The sequence below is a fragment of the Thalia democratica genome, chromosome 5 (assembly GCF_965202585.1).
Source record: "Thalia democratica chromosome 5, ktThaDemo2.hap1.1, whole genome shotgun sequence".
In the NCBI taxonomy this organism is placed as follows: domain Eukaryota; kingdom Metazoa; phylum Chordata; class Thaliacea; order Salpida; family Salpidae; genus Thalia; species Thalia democratica.
In genome coordinates, this window is record NC_139169.1 from 30,922,352 (window position 1) to 30,933,696 (window position 11,345).

Here is an 11,345-nt window from a genome sequence, read left to right on the forward strand (position 1 = left end):
TGACACAAAAATTTACTATATAGATACTTTTTTTAAACACATTAAAAGTAGCTTAACAGTATCTATTTAGTATTGCTATATTAATAAAGACAGTTTTTTATTACATGTAATTTAATTTTATACCAAAAAAGAAGCAGAAAATTAAACTTTAAAAAACTTTATGTAAGTGCATTGCATCTTTGCTTTCAAAACGCCTTCACCTATTGTTGTGCATTGGAACTAAACCTCGAAACTTTTCAAAAAAATCAAAGTCAGTAAAAACACCTCTAATAAAAACTCTCAGATGAGCAATATCTATTATACCAGTTCTCTCATCTTAACATATTGATTAAAGTTCTAATTTGATTTATGCTGCTTTATAATCTTCAGAGATTTACTAAACATGACTTCTTGTTGTCATTGAAGAAATAAACAAAATGTTTTACTACCACCAACATAAATTCTTAGAAAAGTTTTTAATTCTAAACGGTATCTTCTTTTTAGTAATTATTTTTGCTACTTTATAACTTGCCTTAACAGTTTTTCTGATTAGTCTGTACTTACTGAATATAATCATTTGCTTTGTTGAAACTGACTATAGCTATTTGTTTTTTTTTTTGTTTCTCGCAATAACTCCTAACTAGCTTTTTAAAATTTTTATAGCTCGTCTTATATTTCACATTTACTCTTTAAATACAACATCTTTATTGCAGATAAATAATTGCTATAATGTTCAATAAAAAGTTAAGTTGTTTACTTTATTAATGGCTTAATTAGTTTTTAAACTTTTGTTAAAAATGTTTAACAAACGTAATTGTCCATTCATGCTGACTTATGATATCATTTTTGCTATATATTTAATTCACTGTTAACAAACTTTGTTATTTCTTTATTTTGTGACTTTATTTCAAAAAGGATTGCCAAACATACAGTCTAGTTTAAAAATTTGAAAAATTGAAACTAGGTTAAACCTGTTTGAGACATTTAAAAGAAATTCAGGTAAACTTTTATTTAAAACACTTTCAATAAATCTTCGAATTCTCAAAACAGTTTTTATGACTGTAGTGCAGTTTACTAATTGTAATTTTTTCTGGTCTACTTATACATTGTATACTTTTTATACTGATGATATTTTAGTTAGGTATCTGAGCTTGATTAAATGCAAGTTTTTGCACTTTTTTTAAAGTGGAAACCCTGTTAAAAGCTAATTAATTACTAATAAGTTACTTTATTAGAGTATTCGAACATTAATTATGTTAAAAAAAGTACACTGTTAATTAAGACTTAAGTGTAGTTGTAAATATAAATGTTACTCCAATAAATATTTATAATTAAAATAGGCATTCTATGTGTAGCTAAATACCATTAAAATTAATAAAGTGAACAAAAGTCTTTCTTTAATATGATTAAAACTAAAATCAAAAGATTATTCAAATATCACTAAAACTAAAACTGCGGCCCGCGAAGATTTTGGAAACTTGAAAATTGGCCCGCGAACACCAACTGCCTGCCGACCCCTGACTTACCAATACAGAAAGTTTTTTGATAGATTTTATATCATATGCTACGATGAATTAAGAAGAAATGAATAAGTCATTGATATACTACTTAAAAGTTAGTTTTATTATTGCTTTGCAATATTTTTCAAAACTTATATGCTTTTGAGTGTTGTAAGATAAACTAATTGTAAACGAGGTAAAATTCTCATTTTCGAGTTCTTTGAAATTATTACATAATGCATTACATCTAGTATCTAAACTTATCATATATTTTAACACGACTACTGTTTGTCTTTTTTTAAGGTCATATTATGATGTTAAAATGCTTATTTTCATAACAAATATAAATTAAATATTGACTTTAATCAACTAGCATCTCTATGTAGTTGTTCTACTATAGTCTTATTTTAAAGCCGTATATAATTTTGTTAAAGAAAATCTTAGTTTTGTTTATTTAAATTACGGCACCAAAGTAAAATTTGCTACCATTATAATTAAAAAATTAAACATATTGATTTTATTAAATCTTTTTACAAAATTATACCAATACTTTCAAGAAACTTCACATAAATAATATTTTACTGTTTCTTATTTTAATTTTTCTAAAATTGCTTATCATAGTTACTTTTGAAATTATTTTTGATATCGAAAAGAAATACTTACGAAATCTTAAACATATAGTTTGCTAATAGTACTTCGTACAAAAAATATTTATCGACATTATACAAAATTTAGATTTTTTTTTAAACTTTTATATTCTCAAATAAATAATTATTAAATTAATTTTCTACTTTTTAGTATATTTCTTCATTAAAGTACTTAAAACCTAAAAGCTGTTAAGTAACAGTTAGTCATACCTTAAAATAAATTATCTAAAATAAGATAAATTATCTAAAGTAATTATATAAAGAAACTCAATCTCATCGCATAACTCTTTATTAAAAAATAATTTTTTTAATTCTCTTCTTCTATACAAGGCTCGAAACAACCAAGTTTTAAAACCGTATACTACAACGGTTTACAAAAAATTTTATTTTAGAAACTAAAAAAAATATCTATAAATTTTAAATAGTAAAAATTGAATATTTAAAAAATCTAAGTTTAATGGAGCTCATTGAAAACAGAACGGTTATGAAAAAAATATCAAACGAAAACTCAACAATAAATTAATTACAGTGCTTTTAAGGCAAACGTGGTAGAAATTTTTTTGCTAGCTTTTATTGATTTGTGTTAATTTTGAAAAGTGTTTGTGAACTTTTTTAGTAGTAAAACCCTAAAAAATTTCATAAGCATCGTTATTTTAAATAATAAATGGTTATTGAAAAATTAAAATTTCTAGTGGATAAGATTAAAATTTTGCACTTGCTAATACCTCCGTATGGTAGGTACTGATAATGCGTTTAAAAATTTTACATTTTTTTAAAGTACAAATAATCCACAATGTATACTCTGTAGAACTGTTAAACAGTGTTTATAAAGGTATAAAATAAGTATAAAAGTGTTGATTTTTACAAGTTGGATAACTGGAGCCTGTAAATTTAGTAGATCTTTTATAATTTTTTTAAGCTACAAACTCTACATATTTTAAGTTATTTGCTTTTTTTTGTTTACTCAGTTTGTAACGAATTCGAATCTCGATTACGTTGTTTTATACTTTTCTGCCATTTGGCGCTATAGTCAGCCGAAATTTTGTACTTATTTCAAGATGACGACAATAATTTGCTCATTAGCCTGTAGCTCGCGCACTACGCGCAGCTCGAATATGTTGTTATTTTTTTTTTGTTTTTGGCTCAGTTAGCCATAAGATCGTGCAAAAAGCACACTAATTATAATAAGAACTTAAGACACTGATTGAATTTAAGAACTTTGTTATGATTGTCATTTATAAGAAATTTATGTATATTTGTATAACTGTATTGTAATGTGCTCAGTTAAGCCATAAGACCGTGCGAGAGGCACAAAATTGATTATAAGAACTTTTTATTATTTTAATTTTATAAGATCTTGATGTTTATTTGCATTATCGTATTATACTGTGCTTAGTTACGCCATAAGATCGTGCAAGAAGCACATAACAGACTCTGATTTACTAGTAAGACCTATTTTTGTGTTTAAGATTTAAAACACTTTAAGAACATTTCTATTTGTAGAACTTTGGGTTTATTTGTTGTGTTTGTTTTCGCAGTTTTAATCTACTAATAAATTGGCTGTTTTATCATTTCTACTTCCTAATTTTCACATTAACACCACGTTTTCAATAAACTCACTTCATTAAAGATATTATATATATTAAGTTAAACATACTTATCAATTACTAAGTTAAACCTAATGAGTAAGCTAAATTCAGAAAAAACCTTAAGAGGTAAACGCGCTAAGCGTTTAGCACAAAAAAGGGGACTTCTCCTAATTAAAGGTAATTCCTACCACAGGCCCTCTAGGACTACAAATGGTGATCCTGTGTTTAATATGAGTTTGCAACCTTCTGATGATACTGAAATAAAAATACTAAACTCTTTAAAATTAAGAAAATTATTCTGAAAAGTATTAATCTCTAGTGCTCCATTATGGTAAAAAGAATTTTATATCAGGTAAGCAACCTTAAAATCTTTTTAAATCTATTAAATAACTTTTAGAAAAACAGGATGAAAACTTCAGGAAAAACTCATTAAAACGTTTGACTAAATTCCATTAAAATCAATTAAACAATATTCTATACAAATATAAACAAGTGATACAGCAGCAAATTTGTTGGTTGTGACAATAACTTGTATTAAATTTTTTTTGAATTTTAAAGTTTTGAGGTTTTTAGACATGGTTCAAGTAAAATTTAGTTTTTCTTTAATTTCTGTTGCTTAATTTTTTTTTCCTAACCTTCATAAGTTTAATGTTATTAAATGTAAAAAGCTTTTAAACAACAATTTCGAAATTAAAAATCAATTTAAAATATTTAAAATATTTTCAAACAACTATACTAAGAAAAACATTCTCAATTTAAATTAAAATTAAGTTTTGTTAAACGTTTTTTAAATTCAATGTATTTTTAAGAAACTATGTAAACCTTAAAGCTTTTTAATTAATATTATAAGATTTTATGGTAATAAGTTTTATAACTTCTTGTAGTGAGAGGTTTTAAAGAGTTTTAGTTTTGAACTTAATATGTATTTGAGCAAGTTTATTTTTGAAAAGAACGTTAAAAAAACAATGTGTGAAGTCACTTTTAAATTTTGTTGTAACTAAAAAGTTTATTATTGCTTAAAGTGCGAGTAACAGTGCAGCTGATAAAAGGTTTTCAGAAAATTTTCCATTAAGAGTTTATAAAATAGCATTTATATAAAATTATTGACAAATTTTCAAAAACACTGTTATTTTTTGTTTATGTATGAGTTGTATGTATGTATGATATTTTGTTAAAATCTAATAAAAAAATTCCATTATTTAAGAAAATGCTTAAAAATACATAAAAATAAATAAAGGATATTATAACAATTGATTAAAACATTTTGATTAACTGTGTAAGCTGAAATTAGAAAATAAACTAAATGATAGCTAAATACAGTAGAATAAATTGTTTTAAATATTTTTTTAAACAATGTTAATAAAGTATTAAATTAGATAGTTTTTCTTATTTAAAAATAAATCAGGTGCGTGTCTAGACTTTTTTCAGTGGGGTAGCACTTTTTTTTTTGTTCAAAACTGGTTTTTTAGTGGTAACTTTTGATTTATAAATGTTCATGAATGTCTACTGTAAATATTAAAAATTTGTTAGCTACATTTAATTTTTAAAATACTAGTCAAACAGAGTAAAAAACTTGATGAGTAATACAGTTCTTTAAACTTCAGTAAAACAACTAAAGATCATTTATTATTGACAATGTAAAAGTTTTGCCTTACATCGTAAAGTTAACATGCTTAACGAAAATATTTATCAATAAGAAATTAAAAGCGAGAACTAATCAAAATTAGTAACTAACTTGTCTTGATATTAGTTAAACATGTTCAATTAAAAGTATGTAAACTGATAAGTCAAACAAATTCAGTTAGATAGTTTAGCTAAAAATCAAATTTAATATTTAACCGAAAATGAAAGTTTTCGACGTTTAAAATGTAACCCTTTGAGTTTGACAACATTATTAAATTAACTGTTTCACGAAATTATTACAATTTTCCTGGATAAACTTTATTTCCCTGTTGATTTGGAAAAGTATGCATGTAAGTTTAAATATTCTTATACGAAATGTTTATCGTTTAAAAACCTTAAATTTTATTACAATACGTTATTCGGTAGTATGAAATTGATTACTTTTGAATAATTCTTAAACAGGTTTCTAACAATAAAAACCTTATTCAAAGTTAAAGTGATATATAATTTGATTTTCTACACAAATTGATAGGTAGAGTTTAAAAGCATGAGTATCATATAGTTGATGATTACATAAACAATTTGGTTATCCGTTTAATTAATAAAAATGATGAACTGTTTTTTTTTTTAATTGATATGACTTAGTTTTAAGTTAAGCCAATAAATTTGTGTTAACTTACATGTTTATCTACGAACTATTAAACTCTTTAAGTAATCTTCATAAAATAGTAAATCATCAGACATGCAGAAAAATAATCAGAAAATTATTTGGTAAATATAACTTGAACAAAAATTTTTAATTTAATCTAAACTTTGTTTAAGTTATAAAAATGGATAAATGTAATAATTGTTGGTAAAGAAGTATCTATAAATTATTATACTTTGTGTAATTGATGTATATAAAAGTTATACAATAATCTTACGCATCTATATCAGTTTGATTTTTTTGAATTATAAATTTATTAAGTAAATGACTAGTTTCTTTAAACTTTTTATCAAAAAACTTAAAAAGTATAAAAACTTCTGTGTAACAAACTTTTTCCAAAAAAAAAAAAACTATCATTTTAAATTTTTCACAGTACCCAAAAACATGCTTTGAAGTAGTTTAGCCAAAAAATAATTTATCTAAGTTTTAATGAAATAATCAAATATATTTTTATAACTGTTGTTAACTAAAAATTTGAACATTTAAAAGATATTGCGTTATATGTCATAGTTTTAGAACATTTTCTAATTGATCAAGCACTCCAGTTCTTTGAATTAATACATAAAAGTATTGATTTAGCCGACATTAAAAGGACAGTGCATTAGGCAATTAAAAAGATATAACCTTTTTAAAATTTATTTTTTTTTTTTTTGATGTATAGTTAACAATATAGGTTAGAAACAAAAATGAGGAAAAAAATAATAATAAATTAAAAAACTTATAGACATATCTTCAACAAATAGCGATATGCCTTTAAGGTTAAATTTAATAAAATTTAAAGTTGAATTTAGTTTTGTATCTATAATTTATACTGTTCATAAACATATATTAAATTTAGTGTTTTTCCTTATAATACTTATTCAATTATTTTACTAATTTTTTTAACTTAAAAAATACTTGAATAGTGTAAGTATGTTATCAATTTACTTCTAAAAATCACGCTATCCGAAATATTCTAAACAACTTTAAAGTATAATTAAGAAAGTGTTTTTATCGTTTAATAGAACTAATGTATTGAGATAACCACTAATTTTTTTTGTTTACGGAAGTTAAACTTGAATAAGTATTTCATACCTTAGACATTATTTTAAACTAACTCGAGTTGTTTAATTATAAATCACTTATTCTGTTATAGTACTTAAAGTAAGTTAAAACTTTTAACTACTTATCATTTGTATGAAGTTTTATTTAGTAATTATTTCTCAAAACTTGTAGTGCTACCACATAAATCAATAGAATAAGAAGTTTTATCAGTATATTTTGTAAGCGCTTGAGTATTTCTTAACTACTGATAAAACTTTATAAGCAGATTATGCTTTTTATTAACCAATATACAACTATATTTTATATAAAAAACTAAAAGTTGAAAAAATACTATATTTAAATGCTTTTTTTGACTCAATCATTAATAAAAGGTTAATACTAATAAAAGTGTTTAAAATTTTATTTATATTTGTTAGAAATTGAATAATAGGTAGTCATGATTTAAACTGAGTAGTCTTTGAGCTAATAAAAAATTATTATTTTCATATATCCTAAACAACGTAAAACCCAAAAAACATAAAAAAATCTTTCCAAACCATTATTCTTTTTTTAATAACTTCTTTTCATTTTATTTTAAAATTAAAAGTTTACCAAAATATAACCTAAATGTTCATAAGATCTTAAACAAGTTAGATATGAAAAACTGAAAAAAGTATTAAATTTTTCTTAGTTATGTTTTTAATTCAGTACAAACAAAACACTAGCTAAGCGATAAAAGCTTGAAACGCGAAATGTTAAATTCAATTTATTTTTTAAACTTTTGAACTGTAGTTTAAAATATTTTTCAAATGTAATTTTTTCTTCTTTCTGTATATGGTTATTTGAAAGTAGGAGTGATCTAAAAGCTATTAGTGATAAAAAATGATACTTAGACTAAATTCATACATCAATTAAAGTATTCAAACAGTTTAATAAACAAGTTAAGAACTAGTCTAGATATTTTCAAATTTTAAACAGTTTTTTGATATTATTAAAGATTTTCTGTAGTTCGCTAGCATTAAGCGTAACTTTATTACTTTAAAAACTATAATTTACTCAACTTTAAGATTTTTTTTTAAATAGTACAACTACAAAGTAAAAAGTACTAGGTTCAGATTAACAGTAAGTGAATACACCAAATATAAAACAAGTATATACTTAACCAAAAACTTAACTTTATTATAACGTGATAAAGTAATTAAAAACAATATTTTCAGTGTAAATTTGTTAAAATGTTGGATCTTGATGTTGAAGTGGACATTAGCTGCAAGGAAGTCGTTCAGTTTCTCGGCTGCTGTTTTGCAATCACTGGGTTCGTTTACATAGATGATAAGTTCAACGATGGCAGAATGACCAAAGTAATTAAAGAAGGTTTTCCCTACAAAACAGGACGTTTTAAGGGTAAAAGGTTTAATTTTAGATCTGTCGATTCTGCTGGTTTTTCTAACCAACGCAAAACTGATCAATCAGCTCCTGAAACTTTTACGTCGTCGAGACAAAAACTAATGAAAGCTAAGAAAACGGCCAAGCTGATTTTTTCATCGCAAAAGAAAAACAAGGTTAAAAAGGTTCCTCAAATGGACAATGCAAAGAGGCAAACTAGTTTTGCTAAATATTTCAGATATTATAAAGCAAGTGATTTTCGTGAAAGTACTGAAAGGATACCGAAGGTTCAGACGAGTGTAAATGACTTGAATTGTCTACAAGAAGATGAGTCTCCTTCTAAAATGCTAGATTGCTCAAATGATCAAAACGCAAATGAGAATCGTGAGCCTGGTAATGATAAACTAGACATAAATCCTGATGTTCCTAAAAGAAACGGAGATAAAAACAACGAGGCATCCGAAACTAGTGTTAAATCAAAAGTTGCTAACAAATCTGAAACCTCTAAAAACACTGAACTTACGAGCAGTCCCGCCACTATTTCTAATAAAAAGTTTGAACAACCGGATGTTAATGAGATTACTCCTGAATGCAATGATGAAGAACGTCCTTCCGGCAGTTCACATTCTGACAAAAATAACTTTACGCAGTCTAGTCTCGGTAATGAGTCCAATGGCATTAAATCTAGCGGTTCTGCTGAGAATAAACAAATGAAAGTCCCTACTAGCGTGATAAAGAAAGATGGACAAGCAAATCTAAAACTAGTAGATAAAAACAACAATACAAAGTTAGAAAAGAGAGCTAAATTAAACATTCCAAACATGCCTGCGGCTAGTCAACCATTGAAAAGCTCTGATTATTCAGTCAGTGCCGGGATTGTACAAAGTGAAGATCAGTCTACTCCAGATACAGCTAAACTCTCAGTTATGAACGAGAGTACTCCTAATGAGAACGTTGAAAGTTTTTGTGAAATCAGCGAAGTTTCCAGCATCGGCGACAATCCAACTGAGGAGGAAATTAACCCTGAAAACTCAGTTGTGGATGAAAACAGTCTTCATGAAGACTATGTTTCCTCAAATGACAAACAACTATCTAACACTTCTAATATAAAAAGTGACAGTATGTACCAAACCTGCCCGCTTCCCAGTGACACTGATAAAAGTTTCTGTCAGTCTGAGATTGCTTCTAATGATACACTTACAAGTAATAATAAATCCAAAAGTACTGATTGGGTCGATATGGCAGAAGATCATTACAAAGAGTATCCATCGGATCGTCCAGATTATTCACCAGAAGTTGTAGAAGAGTATAACGACCGAAGAGAGAACCAACAACGTTCGAGAAGTGACATGAGTTCTCAGGACCAACGAAAATGCGACTCGTCTGGAAATCAGAGATGGAGACGCTAGTATATTGGCTGAAGAACCAGCTAATAAATGGTAACGGAGTTTCAAACAAGCTAAGGCTGATAAAGAACCACAGGTTTATATTTGATTAGGAAAGCTACCGGAAGTATTTTATTTTGTGTAACAGTTTTATGTTTTTGACATTTTTATGTTTAAATTTTGTCGTGTTTTGAGTTTCTATAAAGTAAAATAAATTTCACAAAACTTTTTATCTGTTTGTTATTTTAATATAAATTAGCTACTATATCTAAATATTTTCAAATTATTTGCTAGAGTTTATGTAAGATGCATAATTTTTTAAAAAAAGGTGGTTAAATTCACTCCGAATTTCTTTGAAGTTATGTCTGATAGTTTACAACTATTTAAAATAAGTTGCATCAAAATAGTTACTTATCTTAGTTAACTTGATACAAGCACAATACTACGAATCGGAATTAGAAGTTAGAACTGAATTTTTATGAAGTCCATATAAAGTTTTCTGTTTTTAAAACCATTTGACATAAACATCTAGATCAAAACTAAAGTAATATTTTATCACTAACCTCTTTTACAATATCAAAATTTAGTTTATCACTCGTTAACGCCTGTATTGATTTTCATAACATTACATGATTCTTTTTCAACTTATTTACGCTAAATATTTTTGGATAACACGCTGCGCAAAGTATATAGATCCTAATATTTACTCTATAATTCAATTACTCTTCAGAATAATCACATTTGCACTTATAGTAGCCAGGTCAAACTGACGTACAGATTAAAAACAAAAAGAGAAAGTTAATAATTAATTAAAAAAATATGTTCTAGATGTTAAAACAAAAACTGTTATTAAAACCTATAACAAACATAAACCTTGATTTATTTAACATTAATAAATTTTAAACAACCGTAATATTTGTTAGTTGAAAAAAATATATGATTGTGTCTTAGATTACAATTTTAGTAGGACTGTAATTTAAAAATAATGTTAAAGAAAGTTTTTTTTACGACAACCATAACCGTTCAAGACTCAAATGATTTAAACAAAAACTATTGACAACCACTGTAAAATATGCCCACCAAATTAAAGCTATTTTTAATTTAAATAGGGATTAAAGTTTTAAAAGTCATTAGAATCGAAATTTCAAATGATTTATTATTCAAAAGCTACTGTTACTCATGATCAAATAAAGATGACATGTGCAAGTGCTTCTCAGGCCAGATTGATTTTCGAACCGGAAATAGCGCACCAGTTGTAGATAACTCTGACTAGGTAAACACCAAATTGAGTTGCCTTATAATAGTTAAGGCGCAATTATGAACTTAACCTAAATAAAATGTATTATTACTATTGTGTTTAAAAAAAATTTTAAATCTTATTTTTTTCATAAAGTAAACTAATAAAATATTAGTTTGGTTGCCCTATTTTAAAAATAGATAAATAAAAAATACATGTATGAAAATTCATGTTAGAGTTTTTGTATTCGGGTGGACTTACTTAACAAAAATTG